This window comes from Rattus norvegicus, chromosome 8 (assembly GCF_036323735.1).
Source record: "Rattus norvegicus strain BN/NHsdMcwi chromosome 8, GRCr8, whole genome shotgun sequence".
NCBI lineage: Eukaryota > Metazoa > Chordata > Mammalia > Rodentia > Muridae > Rattus > Rattus norvegicus.
In genome coordinates this window covers 5,018,960-5,030,554 of record NC_086026.1, presented here as the reverse complement: position 1 = coordinate 5,030,554, position 11,595 = coordinate 5,018,960, and positions in this window count along the sequence as shown.

Here is an 11,595-nt window from a genome sequence, read left to right as displayed (position 1 = left end):
TTATTACAGTGCGACCTATTTGGAACTAACCGAATTCCCCAAGTTACTGAGATTCGGCTCACCATATTTTGATAAATCTTTAAAAGCACACAATTTCAAGAGCCTGCTACTGGGAACTAACTGAATTCACAAAGAACCAGTGTTTCAGTTCGATAAAACTTTGCTGTATCTTGAATAACAAGCTTATTACATGCGAATCCTATTGAGAACCTACTGAATTCACAATGATACTTAGATTCCGTTCCTAAAATGTGGCTCTATATTGAAAAGCACACTCATACAAGCATGTCCAATTGGGAACTCATTGAAATCGCCTAGAAATTTTGATTCCATTCGTGAAAATTTTTCTATATCCCGAAGAGTCCACTTATTACTACTGCGGCCTATTGGGAACTAAGTGAATTCTCCAAATTCCAGAGATTCGGCTCACCAAATTTTGATGAATCTATAAAAGTACACATATTACAAGAGCCTGCTACTGGGAACTAACTAAATTCACAAAGACACACTGTTTCAGTTCGTTAAAACTTTGCTCTATCTTGAATAACAATCTTATTACATGTGAATCCTATTGGGAGCCTACTGAATTCACAATGATATGTAGATTGGGTTCCTTAAAATGTTGCTATATATTGAAAAGCACACTCATACAAGCATGTCCCATTGGGAACTCACTGAATTCGCCTAGAAATTTTGTTTCCATTCGTGAAATTTTTCTATAACCCGAACAGTCCACTTATTACTACTGAGGCCTATTGGGAACTAACTGAATTCACCAAGTTACTGAGATTCGACTCAACAAATTTTGATAAATCTTTAAAAGTATACATATTACAAGAGCCTGCTACTAGGAACTAACTGCATTTACAAAGAAACAGTGTTTCAGTTCGTTAAAACGTTGCTCTATCTTGAATAACAAGCTAATACATACGAATCTTATTGGGCACCTACTGAATTCACCATGATACTTAGATTCCGTTCCTTAATTTTGCTATGTATAGAAAAGCACACTCATACAAGCATGTCCCATTGGGAACTCACTGAATTCGCCTAGAAGTTTTGATTCCATTCATGAAAATTTTTCTATATCCCGAAGAGTCCACTTATTACTACTGCGGCCTATTGGGTTTTAACTGAATTCACCTAGTTCCTGAGATTCGGCTCACCAAATTTTGATAAATCTGTGAAGGAACACATATTACAAGAGCCTGCTACTGGGAACTAAGTGAATTCACAAAGAAACAGTGTTTCAGTTCGTTAAAACGTTGCTGTATCTTGAATAACAAGCTTATTACATGCGAATCCTATTGGGAACCTACTGAATTCACCATGATACTTAGATTCCGTTCCTTAAATGTTGCTACATATTGAAAAGCACACTCATACAAGCCTGTCCCATTGGGATCTAGTGTATTCGCCTGGAAATTTTGATTAATTCGTGAAAATTATTTCTATATCGCGAACAGTCCACTTATTAATACTGCAGCCTATTGGGAAGAAACTGAATTCACAAAGTTACTGAGATTCGGCTCACCAAATTTTGATAAATCTCTTAAAGTACACGTATTACAAGAGCCTGCTACTGGGAACTGACTGAATTCACAAAGAAACAGTGTTTCAGTTCGTTAAAACTTTGCTGTATCTTGAATTATAAGCTTATTACATGCTAATCCTATTGGGAACCTACTGAATTCACCAGGATACTTAGATTCCGTTCCTTAAGGTGTGGCTATATATTGAAAAGCACACTCATACAAGCATGTCCCTTTGGGAACTCACTGAATTCGCCTAGAAATTTTGATTCCATTCGTGAAAATTTTTCTATATCCCAAACAGTCCACCTATTACTACTGAGGCCTATTGGGAATTAACTGAATTCACAAAGTTACTGAAATTCGGCTCATCAAATTTTGAAAAATCTTTAAAAGAATACATATTACAAGAGCCTGCTACTGAGAACTAACTGGATTCACAGAGAAACAGAGTTTCAGTTGGTTATAACGTTGCTCTATCTTGAATAACATGCTTATTACATGCGAATCCTATTGGGAACCTTCTGAATTCATCATGATACTTAGATTCCGTTCCGTGAAATGTTGCTATATATTGAAAAGCACACTCATACAAGCATGTCCCATGGGGAACTCACTGAATTCGCCTAGAAATTTTGATTCCATTCGTGAAAATTTTTCTATATCCCGAACTGTCCACCTATTAATACTGCGGCCTATTGTGAATTAACCGAATTCACCAAGTTACTGAGATTGGGCTCACCAAATTCTGATAAATCTTTAAAAGTACACATGTTACAAGAGTCTGCTACTGGGAAGTAACTGAATTCACAAAGAAACAGTGTTTCAGTTCGTTAAAACGTTGCTCTATCCTGAATAACATGCTTATACATGCGAATCCTATTGGGAACCTACAGAATTCACCATGATACTTAGATTCCGTTCCTTAAAATGTTGCTATGTATTGAAAAGCACACTCATACAAGCATGTCCCATTGGGTTCTCACTGATTCGCCTAGAAATTTTGATTCCATTTGTGAAAATTTTTCTATATCCCAAAGAGTCCACTTATTACTACTGAGGCCTATTGGGATCTAACCGAACACACCAAATTACTGAGATTGGACTCACAAATTTTGATAAATCTTTAAAAGTGCACATATTACAAGAGCCTGCTTGGGAATTAACTGAATTCACAAAAAAAACAGTGTTTCAGTTCGTTAAAACGTTGCTCTATCTTGAATAACAAGCTTAGACATTTGAATCCTATTGGGAAAATACTGAATTGACCATGATTCTTAGATTCCGTTCCTTAAAATGTTGCTATATATTGAAAAGCACACTCAAACGAGCATGTCCCATTGGGAACTCACTGAATTCGCCTAGAAATTTTGATTAATTCGTGAAAAATTTTCTATATCGCGAATAGCCCACTTATTTCTACTGCGGCCTATTCGCAATTAACTGAATTCACCAAGTTACTGAGATTCGGCTCAAAAATTTTGATAAATCTATAAAAGTACACATATTACAAGAGCCTGTTACTGGGAACTAACTGAATTCACAAAGAAACAGTGTTTCAGTTCTTTAAAACGTTGCTCCATTTTGAATAACAAGCTTATAACATGTGAATCCTATTGGGAACCTACTGAATTCGCCATGATACTTTGATTCCGTTCCGTAAAATGTTGCTATATATTGAAAAGCACAGTCATACAAGCAGGTCCCATTGGGAAATCACTGAATTCGCCTAGAAATTTTCATTCCATTCGTCAAAATTTTTCTATATCCCGAACAGTCCACTTATTAATACTGCGGCCTATTGGGAAGAAACTGAATTCACAAAGTTACTGAGATTCGGCTCACCAAATTTTGATAAATCTCTTAAAGTACACGTATTACAAGAGCCTGCTACTGGGAACTGACTGAATTCACAAAGAAACAGTGTTTCAGTTCGTTAAAACTTTGCTGTATCTTGAATTATAAGCTTATTACATGCTAATCCTATTGGGAACCTACTGAATTCACCAGGATACTTAGATTCCGTTCCTTAAGGTGTGGCTATATATTGAAAAGCACACTCATACAAGCATGTCCCTTTGGGAACTCACTGAATTCGCCTAGAAATTTTAATTCCATTCGTGAAAATTTTTCTATATCCCAAACAGTCCACCTATTACTACTGAGGCCTATTGGGAATTAACTGAATTCACAAAGTTACTGAAATTCGGCTCATCAAATTTTGAAAAATCTTTAAAAGAATACATATTACAAGAGCCTGCTACTGAGAACTAACTGGATTCACAGAGAAACAGAGTTTCAGTTGGTTATAACGTTGCTCTATCTTGAATAACATGCTTATTACATGCGAATCCTATTGGGAACCTTCTGAATTCATCATGATACTTAGATTCCGTTCCGTGAAATGTTGCTATATATTGAAAAGCACACTCATACAAGCATGTCCCATGGGGAACTCACTGAATTCGCCTAGAAATTTTGATTCCATTCGTGAAAATTTTTCTATATCCCGAACTGTCCACCTATTAATACTGCGGCCTATTGTGAATTAACCGAATTCACCAAGTTACTGAGATTGGGCTCACCAAATTCTGATAAATCTTTAAAAGTACACATGTTACAAGAGTCTGCTACTGGGAAGTAACTGAATTCACAAAGAAACAGTGTTTCAGTTCGTTAAAACGTTGCTCTATCCTGAATAACATGCTTATACATGCGAATCCTATTGGGAACCTACAGAATTCACCATGATACTTAGATTCCGTTCCTTAAAATGTTGCTATGTATTGAAAAGCACACTCATACAAGCATGTCCCATTGGGTTCTCACTGATTCGCCTAGAAATTTTGATTCCATTTGTGAAAATTTTTCTATATCCCAAAGAGTCCACTTATTACTACTGAGGCCTATTGGGATCTAACCGAACACACCAAATTACTGAGATTGGACTCACAAATTTTGATAAATCTTTAAAAGTGCACATATTACAAGAGCCTGCTTGGGAATTAACTGAATTCACAAAGAAACAGTGTTTCAGTTCGTTAAAACGTTGCTCTATCTTGAATAACAAGCTTAAGCATTCGAATCCTATTGGGAACCTACTGAATTGACAATGATTCTTCGATTCCGTTCCTTAAAATGTTGCTAGATATTGGGGCTGGGGATTTAGCTCAGTAGTGGAGCGCTTACCTAGGAATCGCAAGGCCCTTGGTTCGGTCCCCAGCTCCGAAAAAAAGAACCAAAAAAAATGTTGCTATATATTGAAAAGCACACTAATACAACCATGTCCCATTGGGAACTCACTGAATTCGCCCTGAAATTTTGATTCCATTCGTGAAAATTCTTTCAATATCCCGAAGAATCCACTTATTACTACTGCGACCTATGCGAACTAACCGAATTCAATAAGTTACTGAGATTCGGCTCACCAAATTTTGATAAATCTTTAAAAGCACACAATTACAAGAGCCTGCTCCTGGGAACTAATTGAATTCACAAAGAAACAGTGTTTCAGTTCGTTAAAACTTTGCTCTATCTTGAATAACAAGTTTATTACATTCGAATCCTTTGGGAACCAACTGAATGCACCATGATACTTAGATTCCGTTCATTAAAGTTGCTGTATATGGAAAAGCACACTCATACAAGCATGTCCCATTGGGAAATCACTGAATTCGCCTAGAAATTTTCATTCCATTCGTGAAAATTTTTCTATATCCCGAACAGTCCACTTATTACTACTGCGGCCTATTGGGAACTAACTGAATTCACCAAGTTCCTGAGATTCGGCTCACCAAATTTTGATAAATCTTTAAAAGTACACATATTTCAAGAGCCTGCTACTGGGAACTAACTGAATTCACAAAGAAACAGTGTTTCAGTTCATTAAAACGTTGCTCTATATTGAATAACAAGCTTATTACATGCGAATCCTATTGGGAAACTATTTAATTCACCATGATACTTAGATTCCGTTGCTTAAAATGTTGCTATATATTGAAAAGCACACTCATACGAGCATGTCCCATTGGGAACTCACTGAATTCGCCTAGAAATTTTGATTCCATTCGTGAATTTTTTTTTTATATCCCGAAGGGTCCACTTATTGCTACTGCGGCCTATTTGGAACTAAGTGAATTTACCAATTTCCAGAGATTCGGCTCACCAAATTTTGATAAATCTTTAAAAGTACACATATTACAAGAGCCGGCTACAGGGAACAAACTGAATTCACAAAGAAACAGTGTTTCAGTTCGTTAAAACGTTGCTCTATCTTGAATAACAAGCTTATTACATGCGAATCCTATTGGGAAAAATTGAACTAAACATGATACTTAGTATCCGTTAATTAAAATGTTGCTATATATTGAAAAGCACACTCATACAAGCATGTCCCATTGGGAACTCACTAAATTCGCCTAGAAATTTTGATTACATTCGTGAAAATTTTTGTAAATCCAGAAGAGTCCACCTATTACTACTGCGGCCTATTGGGAACTAACTGAATTCACCAAGTTCCTGAGATTCGGCTCAGGAAATTTTGATAAATCTTGAAAAGTACACATATTACAAGAGCCTGCTACTTGGAACTAACTGAATTCATAAATAAACAGTGTTTCAGTTCGTATTAACGTTGATCTATCTTGAATAACAAGCTTATTACATGTGAATCCCTTTGGGAACCTACTGTATTCACCATGATACTTAGATTCAGTTCCTTAAAATGTTGCTATATATTGAGAAGCACACTCATAAAAGCATGTCCCATTAAGAACTCACTGAATTCGCCTAAAACTTTTGATTCCATTCCTGAAAATTTTTCGATATCCCGAACAGTCCACTTATTATTACTGAAGCCTATTGGGAAGTCACTGAATTCACTAAGATACTGAGATTCGGCTCACCAAATTTTAATAAATCTTTAAAAGTACACATATTACAAGAGCCTGCTACTGGGAACTAACTGAATTCACAAAGACACAGTGTTTCAGTTCGTTAAAACGTTGCTCTATCTTGAATAGCAAGCTTATTACATGTGAATCCTATTGGGAACCTACTGAATTCACCATGATACTTAGATTCCTTTCCTTAAAATGTTGCTATATATTGAAAATCACACACATACAAGCATGTCCCATTGGGAACTCACTGAATTCGCTTAGAAATTTTGATTCCATGAGTGAAAAATTTTCAATATCCCGAACAGTCCACTTATTACTACTGAGACCTTTGGAAACTAATGAATTCACCATGTTACTGAGATTCGGCTCACCAAATTTTGATAAATCTTTAAAAGCACACATTTACAAGAGCCTGCTACTGGAACTAACTTAATTCACAAAGAAACAGTGTTTCAGTTCGTTAAAACGTTGCTTTATCTTGAATAACATGCTTATTACATGCGAATCCTATTGGAAACCTATTGAATTCACCATGATACTTAGATTCCTTTCCTAAAATGTAGTTATATATTGAAAATCACACTCATACAAACATGTCCCATCGGGAACTCACTGAATTCGCCTAGAAAATTTGATTCCATTCGTGAAAAGTTTTCTATACCCAGAACAGTCCACTTATTACTACTGAGGCCTATTGGGAACTAAGTGAATTCACCAAGTTCCTGAGCTTCGGCTCACCAAATTTTGATAAATCTTTAAAAGTACACATATTACAAGAGCCTGCTACTTGGAACTAACTGAATTCTCAAAGACACAGTGTTTCAGTTCGTTAAAACGTTGCTCTATCTTGAATAACAAGCTTATTACATGCGAATCCTATTGGGAACCTACTGAATTCACCATGATACTTAGATTCCGTTCCTTAAAATGTTGCTACATATTGAAAAGCACACTCATAGAAGCACGTCCCATTGGGAACTCACTGAATTCGCCTAGAAATTTTGATACCCTTCGTGAAATTTTTCTTATCCCCAACAGTCCACTTATTACTAGTGCGACCTATTTGGAACTAACCGAATTCCCCAAGTTACTGAGATTCGGCTCACCATATTTTGATAAATCTTTAAAAGCACACAATTACAAGAGCCTGCTACTGGGAACTAACTGAATTCACAAAGAACCAGTGTTTCAGTTCGTTAAAACTTTGCTCTATCTTGAATAACAAGCTTATTACATGTGAATCCTATTGGGAGCCTATTGAATTCACCATGATACTTTGATTCCGTTCGGTAAAATGTTGCTATATATTGAAAAGCACACTCATACAAGCATGTCCCATTGGGAACTCACTGAATTCGCCTAGAAATTTTGATTCCATTCGTGAAAATTTTTCAATATCCCGAACAGTCCACTTATTACTACTGAGGCCTATTGGGAACTAACTGTATTCACCAAGTTACTGATATTCGGCTCACCAAATTTTGATAAATCTTTAAAAGTACACATATTACAAGAGACTGCTACTTGGAACTAACTGAATTCTCAAAGACACAGTGTTTCAGTTCGTTAAAACGTTGCTCTATCTTGAATAACAAGCTTATTACATGCGAATCCTATTGGGAACCTACTGAATTCACCATGATACTTAGATTCCGTTCCTTAAAATGATGCTACATATTGAAAAGCACACTCATAGAAGCACGTCCCATTGGGAACTCACTGAATTCTCCTAGAAATTTTGATTCCATTCGTTAAATTTTTCTTATCCCCAACAGTCCACTTATTACAGTGCGACCTATTTGGAACTAACCGAATTCCCCAAGTTACTGAGATTCGGCTCACCATATTTTGATAAATCTTTAAAAGCACACAATTTCAAGAGCCTGCTACTGGGAACTAACTGAATTCACAAAGAACCAGTGTTTCAGTTCGATAAAACTTTGCTGTATCTTGAATAACAAGCTTATTACATGCGAATCCTATTGAGAACCTACTGAATTCACAATGATACTTAGATTCCGTTCCTAAAATGTGGCTCTATATTGAAAAGCACACTCATACAAGCATGTCCAATTGGGAACTCATTGAAATCGCCTAGAAATTTTGATTCCATTCGTGAAAATTTTTCTATATCCCGAAGAGTCCACTTATTACTACTGCGGCCTATTGGGAACTAAGTGAATTCTCCAAATTCCAGAGATTCGGCTCACCAAATTTTGATGAATCTATAAAAGTACACATATTACAAGAGCCTGCTACTGGGAACTAACTAAATTCACAAAGACACACTGTTTCAGTTCGTTAAAACTTTGCTCTATCTTGAATAACAATCTTATTACATGTGAATCCTATTGGGAGCCTACTGAATTCACAATGATATGTAGATTGGGTTCCTTAAAATGTTGCTATATATTGAAAAGCACACTCATACAAGCATGTCCCATTGGGAACTCACTGAATTCGCCTAGAAATTTTGTTTCCATTCGTGAAATTTTTCTATAACCCGAACAGTCCACTTATTACTACTGAGGCCTATTGGGAACTAACTGAATTCACCAAGTTACTGAGATTCGACTCAACAAATTTTGATAAATCTTTAAAAGTATACATATTACAAGAGCCTGCTACTGGGAACTAACTGCATTTACAAAGAAACAGTGTTTCAGTTCGTTAAAACGTTGCTCTATCTTGAATAACAAGCTAATACATACGAATCTTATTGGGCACCTACTGAATTCACCATGATACTTAGATTCCGTTCCTTAATTTTGCTATGTATAGAAAAGCACACTCATACAAGCATGTCCCATTGGGAACTCACTGAATTCGCCTAGAAGTTTTGATTCCATTCATGAAAATTTTTCTATATCCCGAAGAGTCCACTTATTACTACTGCGGCCTATTGGGTTTTAACTGAATTCACCTAGTTCCTGAGATTCGGCTCACCAAATTTTGATAAATCTGTGAAGGAACACATATTACAAGAGCCTGCTACTGGGAACTAAGTGAATTCACAAAGAAACAGTGTTTCAGTTCGTTAAAACGTTGCTGTATCTTGAATAACAAGCTTATTACATGCGAATCCTATTGGGAACCTACTGAATTCACCATGATACTTAGATTCCGTTCCTTAAATGTTGCTACATATTGAAAAGCACACTCATACAAGCCTGTCCCATTGGGATCTAGTGTATTCGCCTGGAAATTTTGATTAATTCGTGAAAATTATTTCTATATCGCGAACAGTCCACTTATTAATACTGCAGCCTATTGGGAAGAAACTGAATTCACAAAGTTACTGAGATTCGGCTCACCAAATTTTGATATCTCTAAAAGTACACATATTACAAGAGCCTCCTACTGGGAATTAAGTGAATTCACAAAGAAACAGTGTTTCAGTTCGTTAAAACTTTGCTGTATCTTGAATAACAAGCTTATTACATGCGAATCCTATTGGGAACCTACAGAATTCACCATGATACTTAGATTCCGTTCCTTAACCTGTTGCTATATATTGAAAAGCACACTCATACAAGCATGTCCCTTTGGGAACTCACTGAATTCACCGAGAAATTTTGATTCCATTCCTGAAAATTTTTCTATATCCCGAACAGTCCACTTATTACTACTGAGGCTTATTGGGAATTAACTGAATTCACAAAGAAACATATTACAAGAGCACATAATACAAGAGCCTGCTTGGGAATTAAATGAATTCACAAAGAAACAGTGTTTCAGTTCGTTAAAACGTTGCTCTATCTTGAATAACATGCTTAGGCATTCGAATCCTATTGGGAACCTAATGAATTGACCATGATTCTTAGATTCCGTTCCTTAAAATGTTGCTATACATTGAAAAGCACATTCATACAAGCATGTCCCATTGGGAACTCACTGAATTCGCCTAGAAATTTTGATTAATTCTTGAAAATTTTTCTATATCGCGAATAGTCCACTTATTTCTACTGCGGCCTATTCGGAACTAACTGAATTCACCAATTTACTGAGATTCGGCTCAAAATTTTTGATAAATCTATAAAAGTACCCATATTACAAGAGCCTGTTACTGGGAACTAACTGAATTCACAAAGAAACAGTGTTACAGTTCGTTAAAACTTTGCTCTATTTTTAATAACAAGCTTATTACATGTGAATCGTATTGGGAACAAATGAACACACCATGATACTTAGTATCCGTTACTTAAAATGTTGTTATATATTGAAAAGCACACTCATACAAGCATGTCTCATTGGGAACTCACTGAATTCGCCTAGAAATTTTGATTACATTCGTGAAAATTTTTGTATATCCCGAGGAGTCCACCTATTACTACTGCGGCCTATTGGGAACTAACTGAATTCACCAAGTTCCTGAGATTCGGCTCACCAAATTTTGATAAATCTTTAAAAGTACACATATTACAAGAGCCTGCTACTTGGAACTAACTGATTTCATAAATAAACAGTGTTTCATTTCGTATTAACGTTGATCTATCTTGAATAACAAGCTTATTACATGCGAATCCTTTTGGGAACCTACTGTATTCACCATGATACTTAGATTCCGTTCCTTAAAATGTTGCTATATATTGAAAATCACACTCATACAAGCATGTCCCATTGGGAACTCACTGAATTCGCCTAGAAATTTTGATTCCATTCGTGAAAATTTTTCTATATCCAGAACAGTCCACTTATTACTACTGAGGCCTATTGGGAACTAAGTGAATTCACCAAGTTCCTGAGATGCGGCTCACCAAATTTTGATAAATCTTTAAAAGTACACATATTACAAGAGCCTGCTACTTGGAACTAACTGAATTCTCAAAGACACAGTGTTTCAGTTCGTTAAAACGTTGCTCTATCTTGAATAAGAAGCTTATTACATGCGAATCCTATTGGGAACCTACTGAATTCACCATGATACTTAGATTCCGTTCCTTAAAATGTTGCTACATATTGAAAAGCACACTCATACAAGCATGTACCATTGGGAACTCAGTGAATTCGCCTAGAACTTTGTATTCCATTCGTGAAAATTTTTCAATATCCCGAACATTCCACTTATTACTACTGCGGTCTATTGGGAACTAACTGAATTCCCCAAGTTACTGAGATTCGGCTCACCAAATTTTGATTAATCGTTAAAAGTACACATATTA